The sequence below is a fragment of the Paramisgurnus dabryanus genome, chromosome 13, assembly GCF_030506205.2.
Source record: "Paramisgurnus dabryanus chromosome 13, PD_genome_1.1, whole genome shotgun sequence".
NCBI classification, from domain to species: domain Eukaryota; kingdom Metazoa; phylum Chordata; class Actinopteri; order Cypriniformes; family Cobitidae; genus Paramisgurnus; species Paramisgurnus dabryanus.
Window position 1 is genome coordinate 29,155,140 of NC_133349.1, and position 16,739 is coordinate 29,171,878.

General features: G+C 36.0%; 1 long non-coding RNA gene across 1 annotated transcript; it reads left to right on the forward strand.

The window, feature by feature from the left end:
* The first annotated feature begins 2,155 nt into the window (after positions 1-2,155).
* LOC135768678 (uncharacterized) lies at positions 2,156-5,364 on the forward strand. The gene is made up of 4 exons (XR_012334841.1): positions 2,156-2,277; positions 3,169-3,246; positions 4,101-4,178; positions 4,613-5,364. It is a non-coding gene; the product is annotated as an uncharacterized lncRNA (long non-coding RNA).
* Positions 5,365-16,739: the final 11,375 nt, after the last annotated feature.

Below are 16,739 nucleotides of genomic sequence, written 5' to 3' on the forward strand. Positions count from 1 at the left end.
TATGACCTAAACCAGGCTAGCGCCTGACCACTGATACCAACATAGTTTTCTAGTCTATTGAGTAGGATTCTGTGGTCTATTGTGTCAAATGCTGCACTAAGGTCTAGTAATATAAGAATTGAGATTTCACCACGATCGGATGTTAATAGGAGGTCATTTGTAACTCTAAGCAACGCTGTCTCTGTGCTATGGTGGGGCCTGAATCCTGATTGGAACTTTTCATATGTACTATTATTTGTCAAGAATGTGCGTAACTGGCAGGCCACTACCTTTTCTAATATTTTCGAAAGAAAAGGGAGATTTGAGATTGGTCTAAAGTTATTAAGTTCTCCTTGGTCAAGCTGTGGTTTTTTAATCAGCGGTTTAATAACTGCTAGTTTGAAAGCTGTTGGAACGTATCCTATTTCTAGCGATGAGTTAAAGATATTTAGAACCGGGGTTGACACTACAGGGAATACTTCTTTAAGTAGTTTTGTGGGAACGGGGTCTAATATACAGGACGATGATTTGGATGATGTGACTAGTTTAGAGAGCTCATCTATTGTAGTAGGTTTAAATGAATCAAGATGTTCGTATGGTAGTCTAGTGTTAAGTGAACTAATGGGTAGAGTGGTGGCTGCCTGGGTAGCTACGATGTTTTCCCTAATAGCCGAAATTTTGTTAGAAAAGAAGTTCATGAAGTCGTTACTATTGTGTTGAAGTTTACTATTGGTTTCTGTTTGTTCTTTGTTTCTAGTCAGTTTCGCAACTGTGCTAAAGAGGAAACGAGGGTTATTATGATTCTCATTTATAAGCTTGCTAAGATATGTAGATCTGGCGGTTTTAATAGCCTGTCTGTAGTGTTTAACACTCTGTTTCCATGCTGCGCGCCATACTTCTAACTTTGTGCTTCTATAATTTCTTTCCATTTTTCTAGCTGCCTTTTTAAGGGCTGCTGTGTGATGGTCATACCATGGGGCTGGCGGTTTTTCTTTGAATCTCTTTTTTCGAATGGGAGCAACGGCATCCAATGTGTTAGAACAGACATTGTTTAGGTTTTCTATTTCAATATCTAGATCGTCACAGTTATCTGCTACATGTTTCATTTGGGACAGGTCTGGAAGAGTGCTAATAAAGCTATCTTTAGTGGTGGAAATTATTGTTCTGGCTAGTCGGTAGCATGTTGTAGATTGAGTGATCCTATCTAGTAGTACAGTGTATGACACAAGGTAATGGTCAGAAACTGCATCACTCTGAGGTGATATTTCGACGTCATTAATATTGAGTCCGAGTGACAGAATTAAGTCTAATGTGTGATTACGAGTATGCGTTGGCCCTGTCACGTTTTGTCTAATATTGAGAGAATTTAGAACATCTATAAACGCACGTCCTAATGCGTCTTTTGGGTTGTCCACATGGACATTAAAATCACCAACAATAAGAGCTTTATCTACAGTGACTACAAGCTCAGATAGGAAATCTGCTATTTCATTAAGGAAATCTGCATGGTGACCCGGTGGTCTATAGATTGTCGCTAAAGCAAAAGAAAGCTGTTTGTGGTTACGATCAGTTATTTCCATGTTTAACAACATTACTTCAAATGATTTAAATTTTAGCTCAGATTTTTGGTTTACTTTAAACATTGTGTTGTATATTGTAGCTACACCACCCCCTCTCCCCTTTAATCGAGGTTCGTGTTTATAATAATAGTCTTGTGGGGTGGATTCATTTAAACTAATGTAGTCGTCTGCTTTAAGCCAGGTTTCTGTTAAACAGAGTACATCTAAGTTTTGGTCTGTAATTATTTCATTGACAATAGGTTCTTTATTGGTAAGCGATCTAATGTTAAGAAGGCCGAATTTTAAGAATCGAGATTCATCTGTTAATGTATTGTTTTCTAATTTTATTTGAATCAGATTTGTACCAGATGTAACAAGCGGTGCCCTGTATTTATTTGTTCGGGGAACAGATACAGTTGAAATGTGCTGATATTTCGGTAAGATTGACTCGAAGTGCTGGGATATAAGTGGTCTTGACATATCACGGCAGCTAACAGATGGACGGTTAAGCCGATCCGTCTGTTTCCTGACCTGGGCCCTGGATAGTCATACTATATCAGAATTCCTGGGTTGTTTGGGTTTCTGGGTTATTTTTCAAAGGTTAACCCATGTTCTGGGTTAACGCCCCGCCCCCCGCTGTTCTGGAATTTTCTCACAACAGTCGATTGAAATAACTGTCACCGGAGTTCGCGGCGCGATCGATCCGTTTTGGCCTGGGCTTCTTCGTTGTGTATTCAAGGTAAGCAAGTATTTTAAGTGTCAATGTAACGTAAACTTTCTGTGTCCATGTCCCCGTTGCTTATCTCATTGTTATAATACCGGTAAAAATACGATAAGTACAGGGCAGCTATGACTTCGTGCAACGTTAAGGGGGTTAAGGGGGAACACCGGACGAGAAGCGCCGCGCCGTATATAAGACCACTCGAGGTATCCCGCACTTTCTCAGATTATGGCCAGCAATATTGTTATGTTTAAGGACATTATGGAATTAAGATATATCAGTACTATGTTATGATACAATCGTTGCTGAGTCTGCAGTCTGAACACTTTACCTCAGAGCGTCCGTAAACTGAATGAATTTAGGATATCACCTGAAAATCCAATATCAACCAATTTTAATGAAAGTAGCTCATTTCTGTAAATGAATGTAAAATTTAATGTACATTACAGCACATGGTGAAGTCCGTATATACATTAACGACGAATTTGAGACAAATAAGTGTAAATTTAAAACTATGTACATGGCGCTCGGCGCCGCAGACAGACGCAAAATGGCGCCGCCGGTACACACGCATACTGTACCCTGTGTCTCTTCGTTCCCTAGCTCCCGAGGTCGTGAATCAGTTTATCATGTACACAGGTTCGGGCACTGGTAAGGAATTTAGCTCACTTGACATTGGGACACTGTTCACTTATTATCCTGTGATGTGGCTGCTTAAGCGTGTTGTGATCACTCACAGCTGTTACTCATCAACAACCGGCAAAACAAACCGTTGCGTTGCTTTGAGTTATGTTTACCAGCTGCACCATGCTTATAATATTATACAGTGCTCTACTGGCTGAAGTAGTGAGATTTAAAGAAGCAGGTCAAGTCTTCAAATTGTTGCTAACCTCTATATGTTTTCTCCAGGTCTTTTTAAATGGACAGCTTTGTCACTGATAAGTTAACTGAGTGGCGGCTGTTTGAGCTGACAGAGACATTTTTAAGGTGAGCTTTTTACTCTTATTGCCCTCATATCATCTCTCTATACCGAAACATTTTTCTTTAAAGGAAAACTACACCGTTTTTCAATATTTTACTATGTTTTTACATCAACTTAGACAAAATAATACATCCCTGTCTTTTTAATGCGTGCAGTACATCGTGTACAGCATGTCGTGAATGTGTTAGCATTTAGTCTAGCCCCATTCATTCCTTAGGATCCAAACAGGAATGAATTTAGAAGCAACAAAACACTTCCATGTTTTCCCTATTTAAAGACTGTTACATGAGTATTTACACGAGTAAGTATGGTGGCACAAAATAAGAGGTGACGATATTTTAAGCGGATTAAAAAATGAGAACTATATTGTATGGCGGAAGAGCACTTAGTTTGCAGCACTTTGACCTCTGGTGCAGTAACATCACTCCTGTGAACTCTCTCATCTTTTTCAAAATCAGTGTGATGAGTGATGATGTTACTGCACCAGAGGTCAAAGTGCTGCAAACTAAGTGATCTTCCGCCATACAATATAGTTCTCATTTTTATCAGCTTAAAGAAATATTTAGTGCCACTATATTTACTGGTGTAACTACTCATGTAACAGTCTTTAAATAGGGAACACATGGAAGTGCTTGGTGGCTTCTAAATTCACCCCTGTTTGGATCCTAAGGAATGAATGGGGCTAGACTAAATGCATTAATAACGCGCTGTACAAAGATGAACTGCATGCATAGAAAAAAGGATGTATTATTTTGTCTAAGTTAAGGTAAGAACATAGTAAAATATTGAAATACTTTTTCTTTAATAGGGCTTAAAGGGATAGTTCACCCAAAAATGAAAATTCTGTCATCATTTACAGGCCATCTACAGGGTTGAGAAGAAGACTATCCGGCATTCCACTGAAGAGTCCCTGACAGCGTTCATACACCAAATGTCTGTAAGTACAATGGACCAGTTTCTCAGCACCACTCTGAGAGAGAATATTCTTAATTCTATAACTATACTGTTCATGTGAAAGAAGGCTATACAAGGGACATGTTTCATGTGGAAGCTAAAGGGTGAATCCTGGTTTAAAAAAACAACTTCAAGGTTCCTCGCAGTTGTATTTCAGTTTTGGGCGATGCCATCTAAGGTAGCAATCTGACTAAAAAGTTAAGTTAAAGATGTTAAGTTTTATTACTCAGTGGTTCTCAACCCACATTTTCTTGTACCCACTCAAAATGAAGACACCAATTAAGAACCACAGCTCATTTGGCTTCCTTGTACAGTTAGTATCAGCATTATAACACAAACTGGTAGTCTATTATCTTGCTTACAATTTACGTTCTACACAATATTCACTTTATATCTTTCTGTCTCTGTCTGTTTTAGGTTGGAACAAATATGGTGGAATACAGTGGCGGCTCGTAACTGCTCATCCAAAGATGCGCTAATTCAAAATAAGTGTTCAGATTGTCACGTGTGTGGTTCCCTTTTCCAAAATATGTGTCCTGCGTGTCGAGAGATCCTGTGTGCATCACGTGTTTTGTCAAAATAAGTGCCTGCTGCACACGCGTCAAAACCGTTTATGATAAAAGAGACGCTCATGTTTCTAAAATACACGCCAGACACTTCCTTAACAGTAAACTCCTATTATGCATGAGATTATGCGAGTATCTGGCAAACGCGAGCATCTGTTTTATCATAAACCCTTTAAACGCGTCTGCAGCAGGAACATATTTTGACATGACACGTGATGCACACAGGATCTCTCAATGGGCAGAACACATATTTTAAAATTACAAACCACACACATGACAAGCTACATACATGTTGTGACGAACTTTGCATCGAGCATCCTCGAATAAAGAAGTCACCGGCCGCCACTGGTGGAATACCTTCAGCAATCGAAGCCGTTCCCCTCTGGGAGATCTCAAGCTGCACACAACCAATGTTTGAAGACTTAAAGCCTCAAGTTCAATCCAATTATTGAATGTTGTCAAATGTTTGAGAGAGAATGTTTGAGAGTTGTTTATTATTCTATTTTTCCTTTCTAATGTTATTACAGTGTGACCTAAAATAAATAGGTCCAAGTGTGCATTTTTATATAGAATTTAATTGAATCCAATAAAAATTTAAAACTGCTTGAAGTGTGTAAGTGTCTGAATTTTTCTTTTCTGAAATAAGGCATAGTGCCATAGTTACACAATTTAGGTTATCTTTGACCTTTGGTTAAAAGGGATCTACTAATTTCTGGGTTTTTCCACCCAGATATTGGGGTTGTTCTTTTGACCCAGAAGTTGGGTTATATTAACTACAATTTTGGGTTATTTTAACCCAGAAGTTGGGTCAGGTATTTAACCCAGAAGTTGGGTCAAAAAGAATAACCCATTTTTCTGGGTTGAAATAACCCAGAAATTAGTTGGTCCCTTTTTAACCCAGGAGTTGGGTCAAAAATAACCCATTATGGGTTGTTTTTGACCCAGGAGTTTTTAGTGTGTACTTATTCAATATAATGCATTTTTATGTAAAGATCTTAACACTCCCAGCTATAAAAAAAAAAGAGTAACACTAATGACATCCAAAAAATCTTATCTCAAAATTCTTAGATATATCATGATATTCTAGAGAAATAAGGTAAGACATCTCACAAACCTTTTGCCTTCCTCCACTGCACATCTTTCACTGACCTCTTGACCCATGAAAAACTTCAAAGAGCTGATGCATTGTTTCAAAATAAAAGTGCTTTAGGGTAACACCAATGACATAAATTTGGGGGACAAATATTTATTTGATATTATTCATATTAATAGTGTATTTTTACCATTTCAGTGTTGTAGTAAATTCATACAGGGTTAAAGGTAAATATAAATTAGATTTGTTTTATAAAAAAACATGGTTTTCAATAATAAGTACACAGTTCAACTTCCATGTATGATCAAATGGACAGGGCTATTTTCAGGAAAAAAAAGTTTAAAAAATGAAAAAAAATATTAAATATATATCATTATGGGGTTATTGGGTCAAATTAAATGATTTCCATTTCCACCTTTTTTGTAGAATGACCCATGAACCACTGATAAAGCTCCACCCACAACCACTGACTGACTGGTTAACTTTACCCAAAAGTTTGTCTAAATGTGTCAGAAATCAGATCTATTTTTAATCAAAAGCAGTAGCTCATTTGCATGTAAAGGTACACAAATAAAAACAACACTTTTTTGCTACTGTATAATGAATGATCTTTAAGGTATTTTGAGCTGAAACTTCACAGACACATTCTAGGCACATCTAAGACTTATATTACATCTTGTAAAAATGGGCACAATATGTGCCCTTTAAATTTAAAGAATAGGGTTAACCCATTAAAAAATGCACACATTTAGTATTTTAAATAAAAAATGTAATTCCCAACCTGTATCACTTTCTTTCTTCTGTAAAGTGATTACTTTGCAAAATATCTAAGCTGTGTTTTTAATGAATTACTGCTGTTGTCACGAGACTATAATTCTTTCTCCATACTTTTTTTTTGCTTAGCAGAAGATATATTGAACGTCAAAATGATAAACAGTTTATAAGTCAAAATGTTCATGATGTCATATCATTCCTTTAAGTTGACCTCATTGTAATGAGAAACAAATATTATATTAAGTTTTGATTCATGCCGTTTCTTGTGTAAATCTGCATTGTTTTCACAATGATGGATTATGGGAACAGGGATTCACAGAGTTTTGCATGCTATTGAAGTGTGTGATGGGTGGCGTGCTCTTACACATCTGGCAGCTATCTGTATGTTATGATGCATGTGATGTGACAGGTTGGAATTCTCCATCTATTTGTCTATGCAAGTTTTGATGGTATCCCTGCACCTGGGAGAGCCTGAAGCAAAGTTTTGCCATCAGTGTTGGACCTGTATTAGGGGCATGATGTTATTATTACTCACAATAAATTAAAAACAATCAAAAACCTTAAAGGAAAATGTGTCATATCTAATCAAATAGCACCTGGGATTCATAATGAACAAGTCAAGTCTATAAATGAACATCTGATTCTTTCTGATGTTTGCCTTTTGGTGAGTTTGGTTCCATCCCAACATTCAGCCCTCATGTGCGTTTATAATGATTAATGACTTATAAATCTCTTATGCCAAATAGTACAAGGCCTGTTTTTGTCACATTTTAGCTAAAAAGTAGTAAAACAACAATCAGTATGAGGCTATACATATATTTAAACATAGCTTTTCAAAAACATATCATCAAAGATAGATCCCATTCTTCTGTTGGTTCTGCAAGTGGTTAAAGGGATACTTCAGACAAATATCAAAATTACCTTTAGCAATCCGAGATACATATGTCCATCATCTTTCAGAAACCACATTTGAATATATTTTAGTCAATCTTCTTGCTTTTCCAAGCTTATAGCAGTTATAACGAGATTCACTGCGCAAAATACCGACACAGAGCCGGCATCAGATCATATCTAACGGGGGGCACGCGGCTTCCAACAGGGGGCACGCAATTAGCAACAATAACTTGCAAAATCAAGGCATTAAAACAACAAATACAGTGCAAGCACACACTCATACAACTGGTTCAGACTGTCAGCTCATTTCCCGTATAAAGTGCAGAAGATCACAAACTAATCAGTATTACCATAATCAAGTCGCAATGCTGTTAACGGTCTATAGCCACACTTCACATTTAAGCTTACGTAAATTAAAACAACGCTAACTTACCTTTAAAAAAGCTAAAGGCGGCATGTGCGAACATTAAACTTCCTTAAAACAGTGTCCTGTAGATTTGAAAATTCCACTTCGACCTCTAATCTCCGAGTGTGAGCCAATCGGTGTTTGCATGAAGTCAGATGGAGCAGGCGGTTGCTGGTTCATTCTAAATGTTCTAATATCCATATTTTACACGATCCATAAAATGCTGTGAAAAAACACGTTTCTAGTATCAAGTCACATTAATATGCTAAAGACATAAAACTGCATGAGACTCCGCAATACCAATCATAGAAACTGGTCTATTTTAATAAAAATAAAAAAAACATATATCAAATATATTTTCATCATTTGATTACATTAAAAGTCATGAGACATTCAATGTGTAATTTATTTTAATTATTTTTGATATATATTAAATAAATAAAAAACTGTGGGGGGGGCACAACAACCTGTTTGGGGGGCATGGCCCGCGAATGACCCCCTTGACGCCGGCCCTGTACAGATGGCAACCAACGCTCGTTATTAACACTCGGAAGCTAGTTATTACAGTTTATAAATTTTAAAATATGGATATTTTTCTTAGAAAATCACATTCATTACCTGCAAAAGACCTACATTAACCCCTGTGTGGGTTACTTATGTAAAAGGATGAATGCACTTTTTGGAGTTTAAAGTGAGACGATGTTCTCTGAACCCTGTTTTTTCCGTTATAAAGCTTTGAAGAGCAAAGACATTTACTAAAATAACTCAAAATGTGTTCGTCTGAAAGATGATGGACATACAGTACCGTGCAAAAGTCTTAATGCCACAATTAGATTGATTGTTTTTGGATTTTATAGTGATGATATATAATTGTTTCTCAATCTCTTAATAGAATACATCCAGAAATACAGGACATGTGTATATAGTATTAAAAACAGTGGTGGCCTAAGACTTTTGCACAGTACAGTGTGTCATGGTCCTGCCTTCCTGTCATAGTGATTCATAGTTCATGTGGCAGGATCGTGGCAGTGCCCATGTTTGGTGTGGTAGCTCATGGCCTTTGGTTTAGGTAGTGTGCTCCGGTGTCTTGTCTCTTGTCCCCGCCCCCTCGTTCTCCTGCTTATTGTTAATCATTAGTTAATTCCCATCACCTGTTCCCTCCTTGTTATCTTGTTTGGTTTTCCTTATTTAATGTCACTGTTTCCTTTGTTCTGTGCAGGATCATTTTGTACCGTGTGTGTTTGCCGGTCATGTTCGTCAAGAAGTCAAGTCTAGTTTTAATCTGTCTAGTTGTTCGTGAAGTTTAGTAAAAAGTCTCTGTTAAGTGTATATCCCCTGTTGATGGGTTTGGCCCCCACGTGGGCTATTGTTTTGTCTTGTGTTTTCACAATTAAAGTCTTTTGTTAACCCTTCCATCTCCGTCTGCATTTGGGTTCTTCCTGCAATCCTGACACTGTAATTTTCATATTTGGCTGAAGTATCACTTTAATAATGTATGTCCTATATATCTCCTCTTTGTGTATGTATGCACTTGAATTTTTGTTGTAATCGCCAACAACTGTGCTATCTTCCTCTTGAACCCAGCATTAGATGTGTGGAGAGATGGCAGATGTAGTTCTCTGGGATTCTAGTGCAGATGCAAAACATCAGCTTTCACACTCTTGAGTCATCTATACATTTATGTTTCATTTTCAAATATTTACCTTTCTCCTAATGTCACAGACATTAACCTACTAGTCTTTTATTGACAGTCCTTTTAACTGGAAAAAAATCTTTTGAGTGCAAATAAGAGTCATAGCTTTATTTATTTATTTAGATTTCCTAGAAGAGAAGAATTATTAATACATGCATGTATGTGCGTATATGTAAAAATACAAATGTGTAAATGAACTCATAGCTCATTAAGTCGACTTTTAAAAGCACACATATGGTTGACCATTAAATTATGTCTTTCTCTTCAGTGAATGAAATAAAGTTGGCTGCTCTTTTCCAAACAGACGATGGTGCTTTATACTGTAAACTCAGAAATGGACAAAATAAAGTTTAAGAGCTTTTTGTAAATTAATAAAAAAATAATAAAAAAACACTTAACTCAAAGACAGAGAAACATGTTGTGCTCTAGCATTCAACATTATTTGTCATTTCTAATAAAGGCTTTACCAGCGATCTGTTGTTTCGGCTGATTTCTCACAAACCTTGAGTCCTCTGGAGACCCCATCCTGATTGACCACTCAATACAGTACAGCTCTGTTCTCTACTGCAAGCAGCTTGTGTTTTGGGTGTTTCATGAAATCACATACTGTAGATTAAATCATGTGTAAAATCACATCTATTACAACTACATGAAGTCATTTTCACTAATCATCCTGCTTCTTCTAGAGATCTTATTAAAAATTCACATAATCTAAAGATTTTCATTGATTTGCAGATAACACTTTACATTTGTTACCGTCAGCTGCCAACATTAGTTAACATGAACTTACAGTAAACAATGCTGCTACACAATTTATTAACCGTGATACTTGATGATAATCTTGATTTATGTAATTTAATGGTAAAAATTTTTCAATAAGGTTGTAGAAAACATTAGGCAAGGCAAGGCAAGTTTATTTGTAGAGCACATTTCATACACAGAGGTCATTCAAAGTGCTTTACATAGAAATGAGAAAAACAAAAAACAAAAAATCAAAGATACATGAATTTAAAATATGAATTAAAATAAAATAAATGTGATTTTAATAAAAATTGTTTAAATGTGTGAAAAAATAATAAAACTGGAATAAAAGTATAAAAAAGTTAAAAATAAGAATAAAAACAAGAGAAATAAAAAGAATTAAAATCAAATGGACAAAATAGTGAATGCATTAACTAACATGAACAAACAAATGAACAATATAGGGGGCGTCGGACTGGGGGTACAAACCAGTACTGATTACCAGGGCCCCAAAGAAAGAGAGGGCCCTTGTAAAGTCTGGAATATATTATGGGGATGGGGGGCCATCAGGACTGCCTATGCATGGGGCCCGAGATCTTGTGCAATGCCCCTGGTTTATGTATTAATGTTTGTTAATGTTGATTAATGTCAATACAGTCATTCATGTTAGTTCATGGTGCATTCATTAATATTACCAGTTACAAGGCTTGATTTTGTAAATGTATTAGTATATGAACATGAACTAAGATTAATAAATGCTATAGAAGTATTGTTCATTGTTAGATCATTCATTAACTAATTGTTAACAAAAACAACCTTATTGTAAAGTGTTACCAATTCAATAATACATATTTAAGATCGAGCTTTATCTGTTGAAGCACACTGTAATTATAACATGAATAAATTATTATATTGGTTTTAAACATCGTTGTTAGCTCATATGTTGCGTAATATAAATGAACAAAACCTTGTTAAGTAAAGTGTTATTTGTACACTTCAATTTCTTGACAAATTGAACATATTACCATCTTTTACCATGTCTGTCTAAAGCATCTTGTGTGAACAAGCTTTGTTGAAAGCAATGTTTTTATAAGTAGGCTACACTTGCCAAGTTGTCAAAGTCAATTCTACCTAAAGTTATGATGTTTATGCATTTGGCATATGCTTTTATCCAAAGCGACTTACAGTGCATTACAACTCTATATTTTTATCAGTATTTGTGTTCCCTGGGTCCAAACCCATGACCTTTTGCACTGCAAACACAATGCTCTGAGTTATACAGAAACAGTAAGATACAGTAAGTGTGTTTCACTAAGATAAGAAGAATAAGTTGACATAACTTATAAAAACAAGTTGAAATTGTTTAACATATGTAATTTAATAATAATAATATATACAGTATATATTGTAACACAGTCTCACCCCATGTCGTCAATATTTGACGACACTTGACCATTCGTCAATATGTGACGGGGAGGGTATACCTTTCGCGTCATTTTTTGACGAACTGGGGACTTCAATACTATTACGTCCGTTGCATTCTCTTCTCCTATTTTCTTACCAATTTCGCGTCGGTTTAGGGTTAGATTTACATAATGACATCCCTACCCAAACCTAACTCTAACCCCAACGCCAGGTGACAACTGTTTCTAACCCCAACGCCAGGTGACAACTGTTTAATTTCGCGTACACTGTTTAATTTTGCGTACACTGTTTAATTTTGCGTAATCTAACCCTAAACCGACTCGAAAATGGTAAGAAAATAGGAGAAGAGAATGCAACGGACGTAATAGTATTGAAGTCCCCAGTTCGTCAAAAAATGACGCGAAAGGTATACCCTCCGCGTCACATATTGACGAATGGTCAAGTGTCGTCAAATATTGACGCCATGGGGTGAGACTAATGTTGTTTTGACAAAAGATGCTGCATATTTTATTGTTTATGTGTGTAAATTATTGTCATTGTGGCCTAGCCTCACTTTATTATGGTTTAGAAAAACAAATATGTTGGTCTAGTAATAATATTTTAAAGCTTTTTTCTATATGCTTTCTTTTAAACAGAAATAAATGCCCATGTCATTATTTTCTAATGTCTGTAAACATAGTGAGCTCCCGGCACTCCAGAGATCAATTAAATTGAATAAGCATGAAATCTATCAATAAAGCTTTTAGTGGTTTAGCTCAGACTGATTCAGTCTTACCAGAGAGAGTTTAAAGGATCAGTCACAGTCACAAAGGGTATTTCTTCGTTGATTCTTCTATTGTTGTGATTAGGTTTTTTAATTTTGATTTAAAGGTTAAGAAAAGAGTTTAGTGGTTTAAAAATGTAATTATAAAATCTAAAAGTTAACTCAACTCAAACAATTTAAGAAAACCGGTTGCATTAGTTCTAAAATACATACATTTGAGTACTGTGAACTTAAACAAATTGAGTCATATGCAGTTATGCACTTATATTTAAATTCACACTACTTAAATAAAAGTGCATAATTGCAAATTACTCAAGTTCACAGTACTTAAATGTATGTGTTTTAAAACTTAAATGGTCTAATGCAACCGGTTTACTTAAATGGTTTGAGTTAGGCTTCGTTTATGTTTTTATCAAAATGTTTTTTTGTTTGGTAACAATTTATTTGAAAGTGTCTTTGTTAAACATGTTATATGTAAGTATTATATAGTAATAACAATAAAATATGCATAATTGCATGCAACTAATCTTACATTTTAGGCCAAACTCTAATCCTAACCTTAATCCCAACCCTAAAAGTACTGTAACGGTTTCATTGTTTCACTGTTTTTTAATTTAATGAATTTTCATCAAAAATAAGTTTTTCTAGAATTATTAAAGGACAAACATGTTGTTTTTGAGAGAAAGTGTGCATGTGTGTATGTATGAGTCTAAAGTAATGTGCCAACTAAACTCAACTCCATAGGTGAGGTCAGGCAAAGAAAGCACTCACACACAAACACACACACAGCACTTTGTGGTTGGTGAAATCACAGAGAGCATTGTTACATTAGCAGCAGAGAGAAAAGGTGGTCTGGAAAGACCCTCAGAGAGAGAGAGAGAGAGAGAGAGAGAGAGAGAGAGAGAGAGAGAGAGAGAGATTGAAAAGGAAAGTGTCTTCTTAAGAGGATTTCTCTCGCCCACTGTGACCACAGTCCACAGACACACATTCAGAGAAGAGTCCAGTCTTTCTCTCTTTCTCTGTCGCTCTGGGACTGAGAGCTGCATATCCTGAATGTCTATAAGAAGTGCCTGAGATTTTGATTGTCATCTTTTATAATGAAGGTGCAAGCCAATCGTCAGAAAAGGTCATTCCATTCCAGTTGACCAGAGGGGGATTATGGGTTGGGAAATTGCAGTGCATTGCTTTTGTGACACTGGAATGTAAACGGGATTCTGGGAAATGTGACCTCTTATAAGAGGACTGGATACAAAATACCCTTGGGATGGTTATGAGTATGACTGAGCTTTTTGGTTATTTATTTTCTTAGTTACATGAAAGTAACTCAAATCAGAGTGGAATAAAAACACATAAAGAACAACAACATCATGTAAAAACAACAACAACATTAGTAATAATAATAATAACAACAATAATAATAATAATAACAAATCTATAAGTATTATTATTTATGAAAAAACATACACAGGTTAAATACAGATTTTTATTTTGAATAGAAAATTCTAATTTAGAGGATATTCATAAATATATATAAGTTTTGATTTAATTTTAAAGTTAAAGCAAAAAAAGAATATTTGTGTTGTAAGGAATCAAACGATCTTGACATCATACATTTGTGTTTAGCTGTGAGCTGTTGAAAAAGAAGAACAGTCTCCACCTGCTGGACACTCTGAAAGTTGACAGTTTTCCTAGAAATAAATAAATAAGTCTATTAAACCTTAGACACAGTCAGAATTACAGTTTTTTGGGCAACTAATGCTGAACTAAAGGATGTTACAACTAGATAAAAAAGAGAAACTCTGTAGGTCTTAAAAGATGAATGCATGATAAATGCATTACACACTTATAATATGCTAACTAATTGCAGTTTCATAGAGAAAATAGTTAACTCCATATAAAGTTAAATTATGCACCAGATATACCAGGTTAGGTTAAATAGTTGTGGTCTATTTTAGGGTCATTTTCTTTGTGTTGAATGTTATACAATTGTGCATATCCATAAATAGCATTATCCAGCAATCAATAGCCGTCATTTTCCCATCTTGATTTAGACTCAAAATATTTAAGCTATATTAGGCCAAAATAATACTTCTAGCCAAAGTAAACTTGAATTTGGTTATATGTCGTTCTGTCCAAAATACCTAGTGAGATCTATGATATCCCATCATCAAAGCAAGGTCAGGGATTACAAGGGGTTTGGGTTTGTTTTTTTATTTTATTTCAATTTATTACATTTTGTCTTGTTTTAGCCTAGATGTCTGGGTTGTGTTGGACAGTTAAGACATCTTAAAAAAGCAAAAAAAATATATATATACTATAAAAATGTGTTAGGAAGTCTTAAAAGATGAAGGAAAATTTTGCAGTCAAAAGCAGCTTTTGTGTTTAGATGCTGAATTTAAATGCGTAAATATCAGAGGGGAAGTATAATGTTGAACTAAGAGAACAAATGGTGTTCAGTATTACTGTGAAATCCTATTTCAACACGTTTACAGAGGGATTACTCTGTGAACTAAACACACACACACACACTTTAGTGTGGCTACACAAACGCCCAGGATTTAAAAGGCCTCGTGCATTCAGACTTTTGGGAGGGTCTCTCTCTCTCTCTCTTCGTGTATGTGTGCATGCATATGTTGTATTGGTGCATGTGTGTGTGACCCTACAGAGCTGTAGTACACAGGTCTCTGGGGTTGGGCCGTGAGACTTGTATGACAGCAGTACAGCGGCAGATGCCAGAGATGGTGCAGAGAAATGTCCTTGTGACACCCGCAGCATTATCTTTCGGCTCTGTCTGCTGAGTACAGGGAAAAGGGCCAAGGGCGTAAAGCAAACACACACGCGCTCACAAATGTGTAGCTGTCCAGAGAGCAGTTTTATTGTTCTGAGGTCGCTCATGGAGTTCTCGGTTACATTAATCATTGTCATTAATTACATCTCATCTCAGATGGTTTGCTTATACCTCAGATCTTAGAGAAGAAAATACAAACGGTGCAATTGTTCAGCTTCTGTACTGTAGGTTATCTGCTTTGCTTAGATACTTGTGTCTTAGAGGAATTTGATTAAAAACGTTTAAGTGGATATTAAAATGAATTTTAACTCTGACTGCTTCTGTGAATGCTACAAAAAAAAAACATCAGCAGTCTCATGGCAATTCAAAGCTATTTTAAGAGGTGGCTAATTCATATAAATTCGTATGGCCAAATGTATACATTTTTGTACAATTTGCTTTCTCCCCTCCCCTATGCTAGGTTTAGTGTAGGGGTAAGAGGTGGGCTATCATTATAATTTTTATTCTAATAATCATTCATTTTTCTACGATTCACTTCATACAAGTTCATGCGTATTTCCCATCTCGTAAAATACACATCACACACTGTCCTTATAGCTGTCACTGGGTCAGTACCCTTCAAAAAGTTCCATTGAGGTACTAATATGCATCCTTTGGTACCAATATGCACCCTTGAGGTACTAATATGCATCCTTTGGTACCAATATGCACCCTTGAGGTACTAATATGCATCCTTTGGTACCAATATGCACCCTTGAGGTACTAATATGCATCCTTTGGTACCAATATGCACCCTTGAGGTACTAATATGCATCCTTTGGTACCAATATGCACCCTCGAGGTACTAATATGCATCCTTTGGTACCAATATGCACCCTTGAGGTACTAATATGCATCCTTTGGTACCAATATGCACCCTTGAGGTACTAATATGCATCCTTTGGTACCAATATGCACCCTTGAGGTACTAATATGCATCCTTTGGTACCAATATGCACCCTTGAGGTACTAATATAAATCCTTTGGTACCAATATGCACCCTTGAGGTACTAATATGCATCCTTTGGTACCAATATGCACCCTTGAGGTACTAATATGCATCCTTTGGTACCAATATGCACCCTTGAGGTACTAATATGCATCCTTTGGTACCAATATGCACCCTTGAGGTACTAATATGCATCCTTTGGTACCAATATGCACCCTCGAGGTACTAATATGCATCCTTTGGTACCAATATGCACCCTCGAGGTACTAATATGCATCCTTTGGTACCAATATGCACCCTTGAGGTACTAATATGCATCCTTTGGTACCAATATGCACCCTTGAGGTACTAATATAAATCCTTTGGTACCAATATGCACCCTTGAGGTACTAATATGCATCCGTTGGTACCAA